The sequence below is a fragment of the Notolepis coatsorum genome (assembly GCF_963971535.1).
Source record: "Notolepis coatsorum genome assembly, chromosome: 14".
In the NCBI taxonomy this organism is placed as follows: domain Eukaryota; kingdom Metazoa; phylum Chordata; class Actinopteri; order Aulopiformes; family Paralepididae; genus Notolepis; species Notolepis coatsorum.
The window spans coordinates 2,497,291-2,505,444 of record NC_140178.1 but is presented as its reverse complement, the minus strand read 5'-3'; the positions used below and the strand labels follow the sequence as shown (position 1 = coordinate 2,505,444).

Here is an 8,154-nt window from a genome sequence, read left to right as displayed (position 1 = left end):
GAGACAAGCTATGCAATATTATGAGTTAAAATCATATAAACGACTTTATCTGTTTTGTTCTTATGGACTGATTATGGAATATCATGTATTCTATGGTTGGATAATTGAAGATATCTGACTTATGAATATTGAGTGAGCTTTGATTCACTTGTTTTGTTTGTTTGTGATGTTTTCTTGTGAGTACTTCAATGTTTGTGGTTTTATATTTTTATTTTACATTTTATTTGTTTGTATTTTTTTTTATCTACTTTTTCTCCTTATTTTTCTATTTTTTCTCCCATCCCAATTTCGTGTTTCCAATTCTCCCCTCCCCTGTCTTGAACGTTGCTCGACTATGCCCCCCACTGGTCGGTTGTAGGGAGGATAGAAGCCTTGCATCACGTGTCCCCTCCGGTACACGAGGAGGCAGCCTGTCACATCTTTTCACCTGCCAGCGCGGACTCTCAGTGGCGAGGAGTAACGCGTGGGAGGCTCACACTACCCCCGCCACTTCCTGTCTCTGCTGTGCAGGCGTCCCCCAAACCGACTTGTAGGAGTCGCTGTCCACAACGTCCAAATCCCCACCCATCGACTTCCACCCGCTAACTCTGCCAATTGATCCACAATAAAACAATAAAACAGGTATCCGTGTGACGAGGACAATGAGCTAGCGTGGCAGTGTTGTCCATGCATGTATGTGTTGTTCATTGGAAGAATAGTAGGTAAATATCACACTTAAATCAGACCTCACATTGTGATTGGTTGAGCAACATTCCATTGAATGCCAATCTAATGATGATGCACTCAAACCTACAGTACCAATGCCCTTTACCTTGACTGCCTTGTGCCACAGAAACAGCTCAAATAAGCGTAGTGTTGGAGCCATTCTGTTGTGTTCAGTTCAGTTCAGTTCAGTTATTTTTTATTTCGGGCTTTGGACACATAACAACGGTCATTCCATAAAAAGTTTTACCAGCTGCTATTGCAGCATTGTCCAATTGTCCGAAAAGGGCAGAAGGGAGAAGCACTAGGCTTGTCGGGCTGAAGACTTACGTTTCGTTTATTTACATACATAGTACATACATATAATACACATTACAGTATACACATATAGTACACATTACAGTACACATTACAGTATAGTATACCTGCAGTATATATAATAGGGATGTCCAATATTATCGGCCTACCGATATTATCGGCCGATATTGGCATAAAAATGTGATATCGGAAAATATCGGTATCGGTTTAAATATTTTACCTTTATTTAACCTTTATTTACCCAGGCAAGCAAGTAAGAACAAATTATTATTTTATTTATTGTCAAAGTATGCATAATGTTGTGTTAATTACACGACAAGAGATATGTAATGTTAATTACCTGAAATTATTCCGTTTTTGGGGGGGGGGGAAACCCTGCATATATCGGTATCGGTTGATATCGGTTGATATCGGTATTGGAAATTAAGAGTTGGACAATATCGGTATATCGGTATCGGTAAAATAGCCAATATCGAGCATCCCCAATATATAATACTATATTCTGTTGTGTTCTTAGATACAAAAATGTATCTATTATTTATTTACATGTGTCTTCTGCATCTCTGTAGGCATCTATTCTACCCCACCTAGCATCCACAGGTTGGCAGTGGACATGGAGGGTGGGGGACCTGTGGACCTCAGGTGGCTTAATGAGCAGGACGAGAAGGCCTGGGCGTGGTCAACATGTGTGGTGAAGGTGCCAGGTTAGAATTCAGAATTTATTTTTGAGTATTGGAATCTTTCTTTTGATGTTTTCTTTAGATTCTTCTTCAGATGCTGTGACAAATAAATAAACCTATAATTTAATTCATAATACCCTGGATCTCGTTTTGGATATTTTTTTGGAACGTGCATGTTGAAGACACTACCCGGTTTACCAACAAGAAGAAGCCATTACAACACGTGTATTAGAATTGTTGATTAAAAGATGATAGTATAATAGCAATAATACACTCAGGGTCATGCTGCACCGCCCTGCACAAGATAACCTCAGTAAATATACTGCCCTGCAGAAGATAACCTCAGTCGTTTATTATCATAGTAAAGTAGACATCTTGGCTCTTGCGTTCTTGCAGCACTCTTGCGTTCTTGCAGGTGAGGATCATCAGCCCCTGGCGCCAGAGGGTGTCACGCAAGACAGATTCCAGGGCCTTTGGAACAGATTGGAGCGGGGAGTCTGGGAGTTCCTGCGTGAAGGAAGAAGGAAGAAGGAAGGGAGAACATAACGCCACCATTTACTGCTTTGGGGGGGGAATTATTTTAACCCTTTCACTACCACCGTAAATGTTAAAGGTCAACCGTCTGTAGTGTGGTAGTGAAAGGGTTAACCTTCTGTAGTGTGGTAGTGAAAGGGTTAACCTGATGTAGCGTGGTAGTGAAAGGGTTAACCTTATGTAGTGTGGTAGTGAAAGGGTTAACCTGCTCTAGTGTGGTAGTGAAAGGGTTAACCGTATGTAGTGTGGTAGTGAAAGGGTTAACCGTCTGTAGTGTGGCAGTGAAAGGTTAACCTTCTGTAGTGTGGTAGTGAAAGGGTTAACCTTCTGTAGTGTGGTAGTGAAAGGTTAAGCTTCTGTAGTGTGGTAGTGAAAGGGTTAACCTTCTGTAGTGTGGTAGTGAAAGGTTAAGCTTCTGTAGTGTGGTAGTGAAAGGTTAACCTTCTGTAGTGTGGTAGTGAAAGGGTTAACCTTCTGTAGTGTGGTAGTGAAAGGGTTAACCCTCTGTAGTGTGGTAGTGAAAGGTTAACCTTCTGTAGTGTGGTAGTGAAAGGTTAACCTTCTGTAGTGTGGTAGTGAAAGGGTTAACCTTCTGTAGTGTGGTAGTGAAAGGGTTAACCTTCTGTAGTGTGGTAGTGAAAGGTTAACCTTCTGTAGTGTGGCAGTGAAAGGTTAACCGTCTGTAGTGTGGTAGTGAAAGGTTAACCTTCTGTAGTGTGGTAGTGAAAGGGTTAACCTTCTGTAGTGTGGTAGTGAAAGGTTAAGCTTCTGTAGTGTGGTAGTGAAAGGTTAACCTTCTGTAGTGTGGTAGTGAAAGGGTTAACCTTCTGTAGTGTGGTAGTGAAAGGGTTAACCCTCTGTAGTGTGGTAGTGAAAGGTTAACCTTCTGTAGTGTGGTAGTGAAAGGTTAACCTTCTGTAGTGTGGTAGTGAAAGGGTTAACCTTCTGTAGTGTGGTAGTGAAAGGTTAACCTTCTGTAGTGTGGTAGTGAAAGGTTAACCTTCTGTAGTGTGGTAGTGAAAGGTTATCCTTCTGTAGTGTGGCAGTGAAAGGGTTAACCTTCTGTAGTGTGGTAGTGAAAGGTTAACCCTCTGTAGTGTGGTAGTGAAAGGTTAACCTTCTGTAGTGTGGTAGTGAAAGGTTAACCTTCTGTAGTGTGGTAGTGAAAGGTTAACCTTCTGTAGTGTGGTAGTGAAAGGTTAACCCTCTGTAGTGTGGTAGTGAAAGGTTAACCTTCTGTAGTGTGGTAGTGAAAGGTTAACCTTCTGTAGTGTGGTAGTGAAAGGTTAACCTTCTGTAGTGTGGTAGTGAAAGGGTTAACCTTCTGTAGTGTGGTAGTGAAAGGGTTAACCTTCTGTAGTGTGGTAGTGAAAGGTTAACCTTCTGTAGTGTGGTAGTGAAAGGTTAACCGTCTGTAGTGTGGTAGTGAAAGGTTAACCTTCTGTAGTGTGGCAGTGAAAGGGTTAACCTTCTGTAGTGTGGTAGTGAAAGGGTTAACCTTCTGTAGTGTGGTAGTGAAAGGGTTAACCTTCTGTAGTGTGGTAGTGAAAGGGTTAATAGAGGAACACCTGACTTGAAATCATTTAGACTCTGACGGTGAAATGTCATAGTTCTTACGGTTTCTCTTTGGTATCCATGAAAGCTCACAGGCGCGGCTCAGAATACATTGCCATCTGTTGCACCACCGACGCAAGTCAATAGAGGAATAATGGTAAAATTGACGGCACTGATGTATCATTTCATAAAACACACAGTCAAAAAGCAGGAACGCTCAAGTATCACAATTCAACACGCAGCCTGTCACTGTCACCCCATCTAGGCACGAATGGAGAGGCTGACGAGAGGGAGGAGGAGACGTTGTTCTCAGACTCCTGAGCTGTTTTCAAGTTGCTACCTGAGTGAGTTGCTACGCCCTTCATCCACAGCCTGTGACCTTTAAAGATTCAGTCATAAATTCATAAATTGCTTATTGTGTCGTGTTAATTTACATTTTCCGGTTTACATTTGAGTCATTTAGCTGACATTTTTTATCCAAAGCGACTTAGAAGTTGGGTACAACAAGTCAGCAGGAAGGGTACATCTCTGGCAGCTAAGGGTCAGTCAGATTGTTCGTCAAACAGTGTTGAACTTGAGTGCTACAGTCTGAGTGCAGAGTAGTATAGAGATAATTAGCACAGTAGATAGTAGTATAGAGATAATTAGCACAGTAGATAGTAGTATAGACATAATATAGGCACAGTAGATAGTAGTATAGACATAATATAGGCACAGTAGATAGTAGTATAGACATAATATAGGCATAGTAGATAGTAGTATAGACATAATTAGCACAGTAGATAGTAGTATAGACATAATTAGCACAGTAGATAGTAGTATAGACATAATGAGCACAGTAGATAGTAGTATAGACATAATTAGCACAGTAGATAGTAGTATAGACATAATTAGCACAGTAGATAGTAGTATAGACATCATTAGCACAGTAGTAGTATAGACATAATTAGCACAGTAGATAGTAGTATAGACATAATTAGCACAGTAGATAGTAGTATAGACATAATTAGCACAGTAGATAGTAGTATATACATCATTAGCACAGTAGTAGTATAGACATAATTAGCACAGTAGATAGTAGTATAGAGATAATTAGCACAGTAGATAGTAGTATAGAGATAATTAGCACAGTAGATAGTAGTATAGAGATAATTAGCACAGTAGATAGTAGTATAGAGATAATTAGCACAGTAGATAGTAGTATAGACATAATTAGCACAGTGGATAGTAGTATAGACACAATTAGCACAATAGATAGTAGTATAGACATAATTAGCACAGTAGATAGTAGTATAGACATAATTAACACAGTAGATAGTAGTATAGAGATAATTAACACAGTAGATAGTAGTATAGAGATAATTAGCACAGTAGATAGTAGTATAGACATAATTAGCATAGTAGTATAGACATAATTAGCACAGTAGATAGTAGTATAGAGATAATTAGCACAGTAGATAGTAGTATAGACATATTAGCACAGTAGATAGTAGTATAGACATAATTAGCACAGTATAGTAGTATAGACATAATTAGCACAGTAGATAGTAGTATAGAGATAATTAGCACAGTAGATAGTAGTATAGAGATAATTAGCACAGTAGATAGTAGTATAGAGATAATTAGCACAGTAGATAGTAGTATAGACATAATTAGCACAGTAGATAGTAGTATAGAGATAATTAGCACAGTAGATAGTAGTATAGAGATAATTAGCACAGTAGATAGTAGTATAGACACAATTAGCACAGTAGATAGTAGTATAGACATAATTAGCACAGTAGATAGTAGTATAGACATAATTAGCACAGTAGATAGTAGTATAGACATAATTAGCACAGTAGATAGTAGTATAGACATAATTAGCACAGTAGATAGTAGTTGTTGAGTAGCGGTCGTAAACCGAGGTCAGATTGATTATCCCATAACTCATTGGTCCGAATCCCAGCTTCAAGCAGCGTCCTGCGAAGTTTGGGACGTCTAGGACTCAATTGTGTCTATAAACTTCAGGGCTTAAACTCAGCCGACCTCGGCTCACACACAGACACCCCCCCGTCCCCTCCAGTCATACAGTTGATGGATTGGAGTTGCGGGGTGTATTTACTTTATTCTTTTTTAATCTATTCGGTTGGCCGTAGAGTTTACTTTTATTTATTTTGCTTTAATCTACTAGGTTGGCCGTATTACCACTGTATGGCATTACGTGATAAAACCAGGTTTATCAGAATGCACCTTTAGTCCTTAATGCATAATCATAGGTCTCCTTTTACTCTACACGTATTAAAGCCATACTTCTAGTTTGCCTTAATGCATAATCATATGTCTCCTTTTACTCTACACGTATTATCACTGTATGGCATTACGTGATAAAACCAGGCTTGCCGAACCCTCCTTTAGTCCTTAATGCAGGGGTAAAGCCACTTATTCTATTTTACATTATTAATCAAAAATGCATGGGGTGAAGCCACTTATTCTATTTTACATTATTAATCAAAAATGCATGGGGTGAAGTTACAAGGCTAAACACATTTCATGCTTACCCGGTCGTCTGGTCCGAAGAAAGGATACAAATCATATGTATAAAGAGGTAATTTTAATTAGAAAAAGCTAGTTACAAGAAGATACTGAAGTGGAAAAGTGTCCATTTCAGTTAAAATATGCACAGAACAAAACATCTCATCTCTGCACGGCTTGTGCCCCGTGTCTGGCAGCAGGATCTCCATTCAGTTTAAAATAAGCAGAAAACAGAACATCTCATCTCTGCATGGTTCGTGCCCCGTGTCTGGCAGCAGGATCTCCATTTCTCTAAAAAGTCTGATCTGGCACGGCTTGTGCCTCTTCCTATCTCTCCAGCTCAGTGTAAAAATCTCTCCGCTTCTCTCGCCAGTTGGCCCTTATAAAGCCCCCAGATCTCTTCTGCTTATTGGTCCAAATACAGCGCTGTCACCGTGATGTCATTTCACCAGCCAGTCAATGCACGGCTCGTGGGGACTGGCTCTCCTCCCATTTTTGTCATTACCTCTACTGGGAAAACCCCATTTACCTCAGAACATGAATGCCTCTTTGTTGGAGAAGTAACAGATTACTTTCTTCTGGGAAAAACCCCATTACGTCATTTAAACATGTATGCCTGTCTGCTCTGCTTCCTCACTGCAAGGGTTAACTCTGCACGTACATGGGCCTCTCTCGTTCTGACAGTAAGAGAAGAAGACGAGGCAGACTGCCGTAATATACAGTACATAGCCTAACACATACATATACAGATATATACAGATATACATACATATACATGTACAATACAGTACTCATATACTTTAAACACTGATTGATCACACATCATATATGTATTTTGTAGTTTAAGGCCAGTTCTCTCTTCTGCTCTCATCTCTGTGCTCGTCTCGCTCGGAGCTGTCTCTCAAGGTCACATTCTTAAGGGGCCCCTTTCATTTCTGACTTACTCTAACAGTAAGAGAAAGGCAGGACAGGCAAGGGTTATGATACCTTCTGTAGGTATCATCGCCAAGCATATTATTCTTTTTAAGCAGAGAATTATAAAACATATAATTAATATAGCATTATATATATATACCTTTATACCAACAGTATATATGTTTCCATAATTATTACATGTGAAAAATAGTTTATACGGCTATAGTGGCCCCTCTCTTCTCCACTCCTTTCTGACTGGGCATTACCAGCCCAGGCCTAGATACTTGTTCAAAGCGTATATGCATATATATACGTATACACATATATATGTATATATATATATATATGAATACATATCACATCTAGACACCTACAGTAACATATGCCTAGATTTAAAACAGATATATACAATAAACCTATTAAATCATACAAGGGACAGAGAGAACAGGATGTCATTCCCAGTGTCACTTAGTTGGCTGTGACACTTTACACCCCCTCTGTCATCCTGGTCGGTCATTTTCCATTGTCTTAATAGCGTCTGTACTGGGGGACGAGATGGCGATTGTGGGGTCACGTGGCTGTGACTCTCCACACCCCCTCTGCCATCTTGGTACCTTGTTACCCTGGTAGCCCGCGGGAAGACTTGCATCTGTTGTTCCCTGGCTGGACGGCTCGACAGGATAGGGGTCACGTTGTTGCTTGGTATCCGGCGGGAAGACTTGCATCTGTTGTTCCCGGCCGATGCACCCAGGTTGTTGTCGTCTTCGTCATCTTGGTCATCTTGGGGTCACCTTGGTCATCTTGGGGTCACCCCCTCTGACCTCTTGGATCTCTCCCATAGTTTGGGGCAGGTTGATTTGTCACTTCTCGGGCGACCCCCACGGGTCCCCGAGAATTGTAGCAGCAGTCCTCTATTGAAGTGTGGTTGGCCTGGTCT

At 40.4% G+C, this 8,154-nt stretch overlaps 1 pseudogene across 1 annotated transcript in view; it reads right to left on the bottom strand.

The window, feature by feature from the left end:
• Nucleotides 1-2,042: 2,042 nt before the first annotated feature.
• The window catches only part of LOC311239867 (cingulin-like), a 53,308-nt pseudogene continuing 47,196 nt past the window's right edge, over nucleotides 2,043-8,154 (bottom strand). The window contains exon 3 of the transcript in view: nucleotides 2,043-2,207. The product of the transcript in view is annotated as a cingulin-like (transcript). The remainder of the gene's footprint in view (nucleotides 2,208-8,154) is intronic.